Raw genomic sequence first — 15,572 nt, 5'->3', positions numbered from 1 at the left:
GTTTTAAACTTGTGATGTACTAATTTTCTTTTTCAGAGACGAATGCAAACATACCATTTTAACAGGTTTTGCCCCCCTCTCTTGGAATGACCAAGAGAGTGAAACACTGATAAGCCGGTCGTAAATAACTTTCTTTCCCCAGAACCAGACTCTGATCTGCATTTTCCTCTGAAAAGCACCTAAGTTTGATAATATGACTATCGAAAATGTAATAACTTGGTAAGTTATATATTATTGTTCAGGAAGTGCTTACGATCACAATGAGACGATTTTGATCATTGTACGATAAAGCTAGCCCAAATTCACATAATTTGTCACAGTAAGGATGGATCAACATTGCCATCAAGTGGCTATCTTTAAAAGTATTTTCTCTCTTTTAATCATTGAAGTTAAAGAATGTTGAAACTTAGGTATGTTCTTATACTAATAGTAGCTATTAGTTGAAATCATAACTGTTGGAATTGTTATTTTAGAAACCCCGACCTTTTATTATTAGCAAAATGTCAATGTAAAGAGAACTTGAGTTTATTAATTTATTGATGTTTTTGAGTTACTTTGATGTAGTCATTCTGATACGTCATCTTGTCATGTTGTAATGTTGAGTGTTGTCGCATACGGAAAACATTGCTAACAAGCCATGATGAGTGATGGAATGATTAAATTTAGTAATATAAAATAGGTTAAGAAGATCAGGCAATAAGACACCTCGAAACAAAGGAGAAGGCGTTCTCTTCTCTTTCCGCGCGAAGATTCTGGAAACCCGATCCAAAACACGCCCTGAATAATTAACTCATAAAACCAGAGAGACGCACCCATTTCTCCGCACTTTTAGGACTTTTATACTTTCGCTCTTTCCGCCGCACTTTCTCCGGACTTTTGCACTTTCCACTTTCCATTAACGTTTACTTTTATTTTAGTTTTCTTCTTTACGTACTGAGTCACGTTTATACTTAGTAACTTTAAGAACAACTTGAATATTGACAATACGGTCCTTTTCAAGCTCTGTTTGTTTCTCGTCGGATGTTTTTCCCGACGTACGATTTTTATAGTGACTTAAATATTTTTCTAGCTTTATTCATTTTTATACTCTACGAACCGAAGTACTAACCAACATCGTTTATAAATTAGCCAGCGTAGTCAGCTGGGATATCAGAGAAAGACCCAATCTCTTCGACGGATCAAGAAATCAAGAAGCTGTTGCCATAGCAACGACATCAAGAAGACGTGACGATCCGACTTCTTTCTTCAAACACAAAGACATTGCCAAGTGTCATCTGCCTTTGACTGAACACCTACAGCGCTCTCAAGCAAAGCTGGGTGTTGGAGTTGCAGACCAAGCAACAAGTCCTGTCTACCGGTCCCAGAGAGACCTGCATCAGCTGTGCCGCTTCGTCACCATCTCGTCACACCGACGCTCCGCCATCACCGACGCCGAGAAGACTCTACAAAAGTAGGCTTGAATCGTTCCTACCGCTTAAGACAAAGAGTTGGTGTCACTACTTTGAAACTCCCTACTAACATCTTTTAGAGAAGATTGATTAGATTAGGTATCAAATCTATTCCCTTTAGTTTAGGACTTAAACACCTCCATCTCTTACCATCGCTCCAGAAATTAACTATTTCATACCTTATTATATTCGTTCATTTGATTACACTCCTATATTCTATTAGTCCCTCATTTATTCATAGTTGTCACTTTATTAAATAAATATTTATTCACACTTAAGAAGTTGTTTGTGATGTTGTTTTACGGCAGAGAATGACTGGTACAAATTGTAGTAAAGGATTCACTCCTTCAGATATGCAAATTATTTAACTGAGACTGATAAACTGATTTAAACCGTGTTCTTCCTACGATAACAGGAGGTGGTGCCCTAACGAGACATTTAAAGGTGTAGACTACCCTACATATTAATGGCGCGTCCGCGTGAGGCTACGTATACCTGATTTCTCTGCAGTAATTTCATATTACAGACAAAACTTAACTGTGATAATTAATTAAGAGTTAATGCCGTTCTTGGGTCCGCTGAGCGATCCAACATCGCTGCTTGTTTTCTGTGCTTCGGTTGTGTATGAGCTTTCTTTATTGAGTCACTACCTTACTTTAAACGTGTAAAAGAAACCTTGCAAGGATAAAATTGAGCAATATTTAATGAAACAACGTCGCCGTACGTTATGTCTGAGTCGAGTCGCTGCGAGTTTCCAGGACTCTGAACTGTTTGCATGCTAGAGTGTTGTAAGCACGCTCTCTTTAAAAGGCCTGTTGGTGGGTTATCAGTTGTTGCGAAGTTCCAAAACTGATTAACGTCACCCTGAATATTAGTCCACTTTGCTGCGAGGTTCCAGAAAGTTTGACATATTCAGACCCTCTTGTGTTTTCTGGTTAGATTAGCTACCTAACCCAAAACAGCTGTTTTAAAGACAGTGAAAGAGGCCGTATTTTCCCCTCTTAAGTGATGAGACGGGTTGTTGCTGTGGTAACGAAATTCTTACCACACGCGTATTTGTGAAAACAGGAGTAGATAACTCCTAAGTTGTGCTCGTAAACGAGCTGAATTAACCTTGTGCTTGTTGTCTGTCCAGGTGAGCTGGAAAAATTATTTTTGTGTTGAAACTTTAAAGGAGGCCGCCGTGCCCTAGAGTTTCTCTTGTGTGAAAAGTGGATTTCTCGCTGCTGAGAAATTAACCCTGTCGTGCCCAAACTGACACTGAATCAGATTCTGTTTGAACAGGGCGGTCTTTCAGTGGGCGGAGCTAGAAACGCCCCCTCGTGACGCCTAAGACGCAACTTCCCTACATTTGTACGTAACTTCCCTACATCTGTAGAGTAAAATAAACGACACCGCCTCTGGTGGTTGATTTGACTAATTGCATTTGACTTGCAAACATGGAAGGTCTGAGCTTGTATAGACAGAGCCTAAAGTAACTTACTCCATCACTAAAAACTAGTGGTTTTGTTAAAAAAAAACTAAAACTTATACCTAAACTTCCTTGAGATATACTATTAATCCAATTTACTAAACTGAGTTTGTTTGATTACATGTTTGAAGATATATAAATTATCAATGTTATTTGGAAATTTCTAACTCCTAAACACATTATATGTTCCTGTGTTTACAGATTCTCATTTAAGCTAAAGCCACTGTGTGCTAACACACTTACAGGCTATTGAAATTTAATTTGAAATTAAATCCAGATTTAATTACTTAATCTATCATAAAAAAAAAATTATTAATCAAAAAAGTAAACTTTTCTAATTTTCTTCAAATTACTCATTCGAGTTCTTTTTAATTTTCCATGTTCCTCAACCTAGTACCACATTAGGTTAGCATAGCATAATCAAAATTACCACAACTAATAATGGAGGACCCAAACGGATCCTTTCCCTCCAGTTTAGGAAATCCTTCCGAGAGCCTAGATTCAGCATTGATCGATCTGACTAGCAAATTGATGCCTGGATATGTAAATCAGATCCAAGAAACAAATCCCTCTGATCTAGAAGAAATAATGTCTGTGCTCGTGTGCCAAGCTTTAACTGGAAAACTTAAAGATAAAGATCTAACTAAGATGTTAGGAAGCATGGCTATTGTCATGGCAGCGCAACTCAAACAGTCAGCAAAATTGTTGGAGCAAAGCCAAACTAAAATAAGGGCCCAGCAACAAGATAATAAAGCCCTCAAAAGACAACTTGATGAGACTAAACAGTCTTTAACTGCGGCAAAGGAACGCAACGATGACTTAGAATCTCAATGTAACACCAAAAGGGGGGTAGATAATAAATCGTCGGACGACGAAGGCACAGAGTTTGAAAGTAGGAATACTAGACTCAAACAAATCCTCCAATACCGCGAGCAGGAGCTAGCGGAAACAAAAGATCAGCTTCAAGAGTTGAGCAAACTTCTCATCCATTCTGACAATTGTCTTAAAGACGCACTAAATGAAATAAAAGACCTAAAGATTAAGCTCAAAGTCCACGACCGAGCTAGAGAATTTGAGAAAAATCGCTTCCTCCATTTACAACAGGAACTAGAAGAAGTCCGGGACAATGCTAGAGAATCCCGACGACAACAAGCAAGGACAGAATCAGAGCTGGAAGAGGTTAAAAGAGAGTTAGAATACTCCCTTGAGTTAGGCCTACACCAAGGAGAAGCTTTGGGTGCAACGCACCACAGGTACACTCAGGGAGACCGTCCCCCTCCTCATCCTCCGCCGCCCCCTGCTCTCAACCTTCATACTCGGGTTAGCGCAGCTATACCTGACCGATTTAGGGAGACCTTGTCCCCTAAACCTCACTCATCTTCGGACACTTATCATTCACAAGGTCCTTCTGACAGAGACCTAGATAAGATCGCCCGCAACATAACTCGCTTTGACCCTAAAGCTGGTGAAACTCATGACACTGACGCTTACCTAAAGGACATAGAGTTCTACTTGAGGAAATTCCCAAATGCTACAACTGATGACAGGATCTACCTAATCAAGGTAACCTCAAATCATCGAGTTAGCAGGTTCATCGAGCGACAACCTCCCCGTGTCAAGGAGAAATATGAAAGCCTCTGCGAGGTATTGAAGGAGGAATTCTCTGGCTACACGCCACAGACAGGTCTCGCAGCTGCTCTAGCTGTCAAACAAGGAAGACAAGAATCTCCCCACGAATACTATCAGCGGCTCCACGAAGCCTATTTTGGTTCCAGAAACGATATACAGATGGAAGAAGATCCGCACTTCAAATCTCTGTTCGTGCAAAACCTTCATCCCTCAACTAGCCATCACCTCGGAGTTATGGCGTGTCCAAAAACCCTCACTAGTCGCCAACTGCGCGAACTAGCCATGAAAGGGTTTGCAAAACAAAAACAAAGCATGGGCAAATCATCAGAACCCAACATCTTGAATATCAACTCCAGGTCAGGTGCCATGGAGTTGGAAGGAGTCTTGAGGGAAGCACCTCCGCGACCCACCACGAATACTGCTGAACCACATCAACCTGTCACCAGGCCATATCCTTCCTTTCAACAAAAGAAGCAAGGCCGCTGGCATTCACAGTCATCCTGGTCTGACAGAGGTCAGAACCAACCACACTTTGAGAGAAATCGGAAGCCTCCTGATTTCCGCCGAGACAGGCCCCCACCTAACCGGTGGAAGGACCGCCAACCTCGTGCTAATAGAAGACATGATCCACGTGACTTTCGAAACACTCCCTTTAGGGACCAGCAACATCATGATCAGAGCTCCTCTGATGAGGAAGCAACAGATCAGAACAGGCGAACTAGCCAACAAAAGAGAAACAGCACTGACGGTAAGTATAATCAATCAGGTCTGACCAAGAAAGATCTTGAAGCCATCAGGCAAATGATTGAAAATATATTCAAGAAAGAAAAGAAAGTCGACGTCTTTTCTGTAGCTTCAGCAAATCCAAAACCTTCTCCTCAGAAGACTCCAGACGACCAACCAAACGTCGTTGTGGAAGAAGTCTACTTGGGCCCCGAAGAAACTGAGCATGTGCTGCCTCAGAATCAGGCCCCAACACCCTCAACCACTGCGCTTGAACAATCAGACGCAGAAAGAAAGAAAACAACCCCTCCTAGTGCACTTCTGGTAGTCCAGTCGGACTCAAAAGAAGAACCATTCAAGGAGGACTCTTTGATCACTCAAGGTGAGCCACCTTTCCAACAGTTCTTGTGCCACCTCACAGAAAAAGGGATCGCTCGAAAATTCTACTTGCCTACGACACTTGAAAACGAGCTTGAACATGAAGCACTCCTTGACACTGGTGCAGATATCACTTTGATGTCATCAACACTTTTCAACAAGTTGCAAATGGTGACAAACCAATCCAACAAGAACTTGAAATTGCAGAGCTGCTTTCTTGACACTCAACCATATTCTTCCACAAGCACCGTCTTGAAGGCCATGGCAGTGATTCGCTTCACTATAGGACCAATGAGCCTTATCCACCCCGTGTATGTGTCTCCCCTTGACACCATTCCTCTTTTAATCGGTAAAGACCTCCTTAACCGGTTTGAACCACTGATTGACTTCAAACGTTTGAAGATCTGGGCACAGGTCCGTCGACCTCTGCCTATTTCTCTTTCCCATGCCACTGCAGCTCAGTGCTACACCCTTGAGACAAGGACCTTGACAAGTGACAAAGGACCTGACAATAGACAACCAACCGAGGTTGATGACATGTCAGAAGAAACTAATAACATCCAGCCACCACCCTTGTGGCCCAAAGAAGAACTTCTGTCTCAGAGAGACACTTTCTTGTGCACGTTGACCAGTTCTCTTGAAGCATACAGCTACGACCCTCAGGTAGTAAAAGGCATCAAACTTGAAGATGCTGATGTCAACGATGTGATCTTAACTCTCTGGACTGATAAATCAGCCATCAGCCGAGAGCTGTATAAGTCCTTGTCACGGACAAATCCAAATCTTCCGTTTGTGAAGAAATCCTTCCGCTTCCCTTTAGATCCCACACCTCAGGCGATAGCGACCGCCGACGGGATCTGCACCTTAAAGGTGATATGGAACCACAGGGAGCTGAATCATCTTTTTCTGGTCATTCCTGACCTACCACACTCTGTCCACATTGGCGGTGATGTACTTGTCAGACTTACTGCTCAGGTGGACACGATCAAAAACATTCCATGGTCTCAGACAGGAGTACGAGGTGAAACCACCCTTTCTGACCATGACGACATGAAGACAGGAAAAACAATTCCTGAAGCAAGCCAGGTGGCCAACGAACGCCACCCGCACATACCTGCTAAAACAAAGGACGTATCTATACGCTTCAACAGAAGACCGTTCAAAAACAAAGAGCTCAATGACCTGCCAGATACTTTGGCCAAAACAGGTGCCCCTGACGGGTACCCCTGGATACTTGACACTGGATGTTTTACCCACCCTCCCACCCCAATTGTCTTTGCTCCTCAAATCATCAAGGGCTTTCTTGTCCATGTCTCCGATACACTCACTTCTCCTGAGTTCGTGGTGCCTCAGAGCCACAGGGGGGTAATGCCAATGCATGCCCTTGACTCTCCATGCGCAGGCCACAAAAGAATCAGAGCAACCCCACACAGAGTGACAGGGTTCTCACCTTTTGAAATGACAACTGATAGACAGATGATGCTTCCACAGCACCTGCTCTACCAGCCAGACGAGGCCAACATTGCAACGGCATATACAACCCACCAGTATATGACCGACCTAAATGCTCATCCCAAAGCCACCTTCGCCTTTGCCCAGAAAAACTTGGACAAGAGCGCAGAAGGACACAAGGCCTGTAACAACCAAAAAGCGTTCCATAACAAATTACAAGTGGGGGACCAAGTCTCTTCCGCCGTGTACCAAATCAAGGTTAGCAAAGGTCAAAAAGAACCAACTTTCAAATGGGTTAATCGCAACCAGATTAAACCACACAAAAACCCCATGGGACTTGTCGGGGACTCCAACGTCCTAATTAGGTCATAAACGATAAGAAACGTTTAAACACCCAAGAGTGCCAATCAATAGTGGAAAAACAAATAAGATTGCTGTCAACATAAACTACTAAAATTAATTGTAAGATAGGTGTCCTATCCAAATCCACCGACTTTGATTTACTTGTCTTGTTAAAATCGACATAATCAATTAGCTACAAGTGGGGGTCAAACACCTCACACAACATAGTTCCCTTTAGGGCTCAACTCTATACATTAAACAGAACCCTAACCATGCGCGTTCTTTTCATGAAGATAATTTGGCTGATCACCAATTATCGACTGCACACCCAAAAAGTATTTGTTAAGTTCAATCCTAGCGAGGTATGTAGGAAAAACGCTCCTACCACCATTGATCTGACCAGCTGGGCTGGTAAGAAATGGACCAGGTAAATTATAGAACATGCTGAAGCAGACACGACTCTTATGTCGCTGTGGTTGCAGAAGTTCACTGTCACACAATCAAAACTGAATGGGTATGTTGAGAGACCTAAATGGTTCATTGGAATTATGTCTGATTGCAGACATAAGAGCACAAATGTACAGACAATGAAACGAGTTGCAACTGTAATACAATCATTGAAAGGCACCATTCTGGTGGTTAATGCTCATAGTGAAGCCTTGAGCAAGACTATCCGTACGGTAGTCTCTCTTTTCTCAATAAGTGTCTGTTGACTATGCTCATACACAACTGGTTAGCATGCTAATGACAGATATGTTGCGAGAGATCCTCAATGGACAGCCTAGCCATTAGTAAGATTTCCCCATATCTTATTCCTCTATCCCAGTGCCAAACATGCTATTCCCTGCCATCCTAGAGCTAGCATCTTAGATAACCAAGTGATTCAGAAATTCAGTTAGGACTAGATAGTGACCCTGTACTAGATCCCTTTTCACTGATATTTCCAAAAAAAAAAAAAAAACACCAACTCTGGTCTTAAAGGTGGTTATCAAGTCAACGTCCCGTCGATGACAACAGGTCCCATCTTGTCGATCCGAAAGATCCCTGGACAGCGATCATTCGAATCGAGTGGGGGATATGTAGGAACCTGTGGTCCTCTCAATTCTTCCCCTCTCTGGAATTTAAATTTACGGAGTTGTTTTGCAGAAGAACTCTCCTAACAGATCAACCTTTTTCACCTCAGCCATAAAGGTGCCATGTCCGAACGTGGTACAGGCCCGCGCTATCGGACCTCCCTGATGCTCTGGACGTCATCTGAGCCACAAGGGGACAGATTTACAGTTCTCTGGAATTTCACACCCTCTTTCTTCTTCTAATCTTCCTCTTTTCACTTGAGGAGACATCAATACGATCCCAGGAATTAAAGGGGGATCTTAATGAAAGACTCACCTTTTTGGATTCGAAGGACAAAGTCTAGAAGCCTTAATGTGATGTTCAATTATGTTTTAAACTTGTGATGTACTAATTTTCTTTTTCAGAGACGAATGCAAACATACCATTTTAACAGGTTTTGCCCCCCTCTCTTGGAATGACCAAGAGAGTGAAACACTGATAAGCCGGTCGTAAATAACTTTCTTTCCCCAGAACCAGACTCTGATCTGCATTTTCCTCTGAAAAGCACCTAAGTTTGATAATATGACTATCGAAAATGTAATAACTTGGTAAGTTATATATTATTGTTCAGGAAGTGCTTACGATCACAATGAGACGATTTTGATCATTGTACGATAAAGCTAGCCCAAATTCACATAATTTGTCACAGTAAGGATGGATCAACATTGCCATCAAGTGGCTATCTTTAAAAGTATTTTCTCTCTTTTAATCATTGAAGTTAAAGAATGTTGAAACTTAGGTATGTTCTTATACTAATAGTAGCTATTAGTTGAAATCATAACTGTTGGAATTGTTATTTTAGAAACCCCGACCTTTTATTATTAGCAAAATGTCAATGTAAAGAGAACTTGAGTTTATTAATTTATTGATGTTTTTGAGTTACTTTGATGTAGTCATTCTGATACGTCATCTTGTCATGTTGTAATGTTGAGTGTTGTCGCATACGGAAAACATTGCTAACAAGCCATGATGAGTGATGGAATGATTAAATTTAGTAATATAAAATAGGTTAAGAAGATCAGGCAATAAGACACCTCGAAACAAAGGAGAAGGCGTTCTCTTCTCTTTCCGCGCGAAGATTCTGGAAACCCGATCCAAAACACGCCCTGAATAATTAACTCATAAAACCAGAGAGACGCACCCATTTCTCCGCACTTTTAGGACTTTTATACTTTCGCTCTTTCCGCCGCACTTTCTCCGGACTTTTGCACTTTCCACTTTCCATTAACGTTTACTTTTATTTTAGTTTTCTTCTTTACGTACTGAGTCACGTTTATACTTAGTAACTTTAAGAACAACTTGAATATTGACAATACGGTCCTTTTCAAGCTCTGTTTGTTTCTCGTCGGATGTTTTTCCCGACGTACGATTTTTATAGTGACTTAAATATTTTTCTAGCTTTATTCATTTTTATACTCTACGAACCGAAGTACTAACCAACATCGTTTATAAATTAGCCAGCGTAGTCAGCTGGGATATCAGAGAAAGACCCAATCTCTTCGACGGATCAAGAAATCAAGAAGCTGTTGCCATAGCAACGACATCAAGAAGACGTGACGATCCGACTTCTTTCTTCAAACACAAAGACATTGCCAAGTGTCATCTGCCTTTGACTGAACACCTACAGCGCTCTCAAGCAAAGCTGGGTGTTGGAGTTGCAGACCAAGCAACAAGTCCTGTCTACCGGTCCCAGAGAGACCTGCATCAGCTGTGCCGCTTCGTCACCATCTCGTCACACCGACGCTCCGCCATCACCGACGCCGAGAAGACTCTACAAAAGTAGGCTTGAATCGTTCCTACCGCTTAAGACAAAGAGTTGGTGTCACTACTTTGAAACTCCCTACTAACATCTTTTAGAGAAGATTGATTAGATTAGGTATCAAATCTATTCCCTTTAGTTTAGGACTTAAACACCTCCATCTCTTACCATCGCTCCAGAAATTAACTATTTCATACCTTATTATATTCGTTCATTTGATTACACTCCTATATTCTATTAGTCCCTCATTTATTCATAGTTGTCACTTTATTAAATAAATATTTATTCACACTTAAGAAGTTGTTTGTGATGTTGTTTTACGGCAGAGAATGACTGGTACAAATTGTAGTAAAGGATTCACTCCTTCAGATATGCAAATTATTTAACTGAGACTGATAAACTGATTTAAACCGTGTTCTTCCTACGATAACAGGAGGTGGTGCCCTAACGAGACATTTAAAGGTGTAGACTACCCTACATGTATGAATTATAGACATTTTCAATACTGAACTCCTGCTGATCCTTCTATCGCTATACTAGCCTCAAGGCACAGCAGGTGTACCAAACCTAGTTTTGTTCACAGACTGAACAAAATGTGCAGGGAACTAGAATCCAGACAACACCCTGGACTTAAAGGGCATTTGCAAAGGTCCATTTTTATTAGCTAAGCACATGTGTGTTGCATGTTAAATTTCGAAAAGGTCTCTTTCAAAATTGATACACATTAGCCTTGCATAGCCAGACTCATGTTCTTATCAGAATATGAGTCTGGTAACACACCACTGAGATTACATTATGGGTCACGTTTTAGAAGATACAGAGAAAAAAAATACCTCGGTTGGATAGCTCTATATCTGACCAGTCATTTTTTATGGCAGCTAATTCAACTCCACAGCGCTCAGAGGAAGCGCCGTTACTCTTCTGTCTGTCACAGCATAAATCCGCCTGAATAGTTTGATTAGCTTGGCAGATCTTTGGCCATAATCAGTTCCCGACGGTGTGTTTCCAGACCAGCTTCCCGCCACAAAAAATGTTGTGGGCAGGGGAGGGTTGTCTGGCTTCCAGGCAAGTGATACAGTAGAGTTAAGGGTAACATTAAAGGGAAACTACCGTTTTTTACAACCTGGACCTTATTTCTGGCATAAAATACGATCGTTTACTCACCCATATAACTTTGGTGTCATTTGGAGTCCTTCGGAATATAGTGGGAGTGATCGATGCACCGAAAAGCAGCCTCTAAATAACGCATTATCTGCCACTAAACTTGTTCATTTCACCAATATTTTGTTATGATACGCTAGTGCTATTCCCCGTTGAGTCCAGAGTTACCTGTTATCATCATCCAGGGTCTGTAGACTGACCTACTAACCTCTGACCTGGATGATGTCATCTCTGAGCGCCGCGTGCACCCCGCACAGCTTGTTTACCTGTAATGTGCTACTGCTAGTTTTTTGCAACATGGCTGAATATTTTTCCAATTCTGAGGTTGTGGACGACGACTTTGTTTATGATGGACGTCCTTACCGTTTTGAGCCAGAGTATACAGATGAGGAGCTCGTTGAAAGGAGGATGCGATAGGCGTCATTTCAGTGCAATGGGCGCTCACTAAACTTTAGATGCGGGCCTTTGTCTACTTCTGTCTATAGTGGAAGAGCCACTCCTTCAAAAAACACAGAATTTCACATGCCATATCTGACACACGAAAACATGGGATGAGAAGATTCATAGCAATCACAGACCTAACTGTCATGAACTGTTACTTGCTGCTGGTATTAACATCATAAAATCTTTCACTCACAATTATACTTTTCAAACAACAACTATCTAATTACCTCACAACAGAGAAGTATGCCACGCTATTCTTTTTTTCCGGTCTAAACAGCGGGCGAGGGAGAGCGAGCTCTAGCAGCAGCAGCAATGCTCCACCACTGTCCTCCATTGAAAACAGAACGTGTAATCATATTTTGTGTGACATCTACAGCAGCAAAGCCATTCCACACTCATTCATAACTGCGAAGTGCTGCAGAGTTCAAAGTCACGGTGCCCTTACCATTTTTCGTGGAGCACTAAACCGCTGCATAAGTGACAAGTACCGGGGAAAGGATGCGAGAGCAGAGAGAGATGTTTTTTTCTTAGAGGGATTAGAGTGAGCAGAGGTGAGACGAGGGAACTCAGAGAGAATGATGTGTGATACTCGTTGAAAAAAAGGATTCTTAACCTAAAAAAAGGACGAGGGCTACTACTGTTCTGACTGGGGACGGCCATGTCAGCGCAACATTGGGGAGCCAGTGTGTCCATGAGCAGAGAGGTCAAGGTGGCAGTGGTGAAGGAGCTAAGTACCTTGTAGCGGCAGAAGCTGTGCAGGCTGCTGCAAGCTGCTATGCTCACGTATAATCTTTGAAAGTGGAGTGTGAAATATTTTGTCACTTGTCTAGCCTTTGAATGAGTTATTACTTTACCAACATTTATTTTTAACTTTTAGCTCCTGTGCAAATTGGTACTTTAGGCAACTGGGACTTTAGTAGAAAAGTAATAAAAAGAAAGAGCACTTTGATATTCTTACAAATGGAAAGTTTAATTCAGAAGTAATAAAACACACATTTGTTTATTCTTTTTTTTCTGAGCATGGTTGCTGTTAGTCGAATTATTACTTTTTTAGAGTTCTATAGCTGATTAAAAGATAATAAGGAGATATCCTGATGTCTACAACATTGATTTATTGAATCAAAAACAATTTCAAATAGACTGATAGACTGTGTACACTCACCAGTCTGATGCACCCTTAGTACCTCCCTGGATACTTTCTCTTCCCCCTACTTTTAATGTGTCACACAAATGAAGTACGTCTGCTCCATCACGACATATGTCCAGTCGTCCCTCGGGAGTGTGGTGCAATTATGGCTGCTTTCAAAGCTCTGTGGTTCACATTTGCTCGTTTCCCTTTTGGAGCCAGCCCAGTATGATTGTAAGGTTAATGTAGCTGTAGGCTATTTAAAATGAAAACTGGAACAGAGTGTCACAAAGTGCCCGGCTACCTGTGTAATGTTGTCAATATAAAGCCACTGTGAATCGCACGCAGAGCCTGACATAAAAAGTACAAAGAGTACTGGCACCTTGTGAAAAGTACTGATGCTCCAAAAAAAATTATCACAGTACACCGAGTAAAACGAAGGGTCAGAAGTAGTCAGTATTTCTGTACCCACTTCAAGCATTAGCTACAACCATGGGCGGTATGTAAAGATGGACAAACCCATAGTATTCCCCCGAGTGGTTTTGAGTTTCAGTGTGGTGGCTCCGGCTGTTGGCACCTCAGCAGTGCATGACTCAGCCCAATTTTCTGCCAGTCCAAAAATGTGCAAAGAGTTGGATTGTGAGTGGAGCTGAGGTGGCCAGGTGGCAGCATCCACCTCTCATTCAAAGTGACCATGCCCATAATTATGAATAACCATAATATTATTTCATCCGTCTGCTTCAACAGGATTATTACATCTGTCTCTTCTAACGGGATTATTTCTCAATATTTCACCTAAATTACCCTACCCAAGAGTCCAGTGAGCCCGCTGTGTTCTCTTTAGGATCCCGTTACCCTTCCTCCTCCCAGCAGTTACTGGCTTCTTTACACAGCAATTCAGTTGGAGGTCTTTCTGTAGGAGTCCCAGACTCCCCTGTGCACGGTGTGGTTCTCCAAAACCTGGGCGGAGGAAAGGCTGTTGGAATCCGGCTCGAACTACTTGGTAGTTACAGAAATTCTTTTATCAAGAATAACAGAGTCACTGGAATCTTGTTTAAAAGTTTTACTTGCAGCAAGGATCTGACACATGCACTACAGCAAGTACAGAATCAACTGGCAATAATAAGGTTACATTCACTTTTCCATAGTAGGTGGTCCCAAACTAGTGATGGTTACAGAGAGACAGCCTTGCTCAATTAGTCATAATACAAGGAGTCATAATAAAAGTGACTTGGTGCATCGTTGCCTTATCTGTGGGACCTTTCCCCTAATATTTAATAAGAAGATGAGAGTAAAGTAGTTTTGTGCGACAGTTTAACCTCGGTATTTTTCCAACACAATTTAAACAGGTGTGCCATACAAAAATTGTCTCAAATAGAGAATTTTGAAATTAGCTACCAGCCTGTGAGCATATTTATTTCTGCTGTAAATTTGAGCATTCAGCCTCAAGTGGCCATTCGAGGAACTGCAGTTTTGGCATTTCTGTATTTTAGCCGTGGAGGTTGGCCTTGACTCCATTTTTACCTAGCCTGGTAACACCAGTAATTACTTTGCTATTGTTAGCTAACATTAACAAACGTTACATAACAGATTACTAATGAAGTTCGTTCATTAGTAATCTGACCTTTATGTTACAGCAATTCAATTCAGACCAACATGGCTTCTTAAAGTATTGAGCCTTTTTGTAAACTCTCTCTTCTTTCTTTATGCAGAATCGGTAAAACAAGGAGTGAAGTTTTGAACCAGATATTTTTATTTTCCGAGTTGTATTTGACCATAGGAAGACACATTTTGTTAATTGCATTAGAGATCTCCATCAGGAACAACATGACCTATTGACAGTACTTTGCTTTTTATATTTAGAAGTGGCCTTCTCCAGCGTTTCCTAAATGGTGCCCCGGACAAAAAGATCTCTCTATAAAACAATATGTTAGCCGACTTGTTACAATGAATATCCGTCATTGCACATCTGAGCAAAGTTTAGTGGCAAACGCATTTGTTCTAACGTTGTTGACTTTGACCAAAACTTCTGATCAGAGCTAGTTCAACACGTTGTCAGCCTTAGGGAAGTGGTGATAGCTACAGAAGCTACAGTGTAAGAGACAGATGTGGGGATAAAAAATCCTTTCACAGCCTTGTACATCAGCACAGAGGTTTAGAATTGAGTAGCCACAGGCCATCATAGGAGGAGGTTTAAGAGGAGAGTGAGATAAGATAATCCGTGCAGGAAGAGGGGGAGGTGGCCTGCAAAGGTCTGAATGAGCCGCAGGTGAGTGTTTCAGGGGGACAATTGCACTTTTGATTGAAGATGACTGAAGCTAGAGGTGTGGGGCCAAGTGTCTGATGATTAGATTTGGGCTGCACTCATAACAGACGGTGGCCAGCGGGAGGATCATAAACTAATGCTGCGTGACCAAACCATGTTCAAGACAGAGACAAAAGGTTTCCAAAGATACTAAAGATGAAATGTACATAAAATGATGCACAAGGCTTATTGAATATTTAACACTTTAGATTTTGTGAAAG

This window comes from Chelon labrosus (genome assembly GCF_963514085.1).
Source record: "Chelon labrosus genome assembly, chromosome: 20".
NCBI lineage: Eukaryota > Metazoa > Chordata > Actinopteri > Mugiliformes > Mugilidae > Chelon > Chelon labrosus.
The sequence above is the reverse complement of the archived record's forward strand: the minus strand, read 5'-3'. Positions refer to the sequence as shown.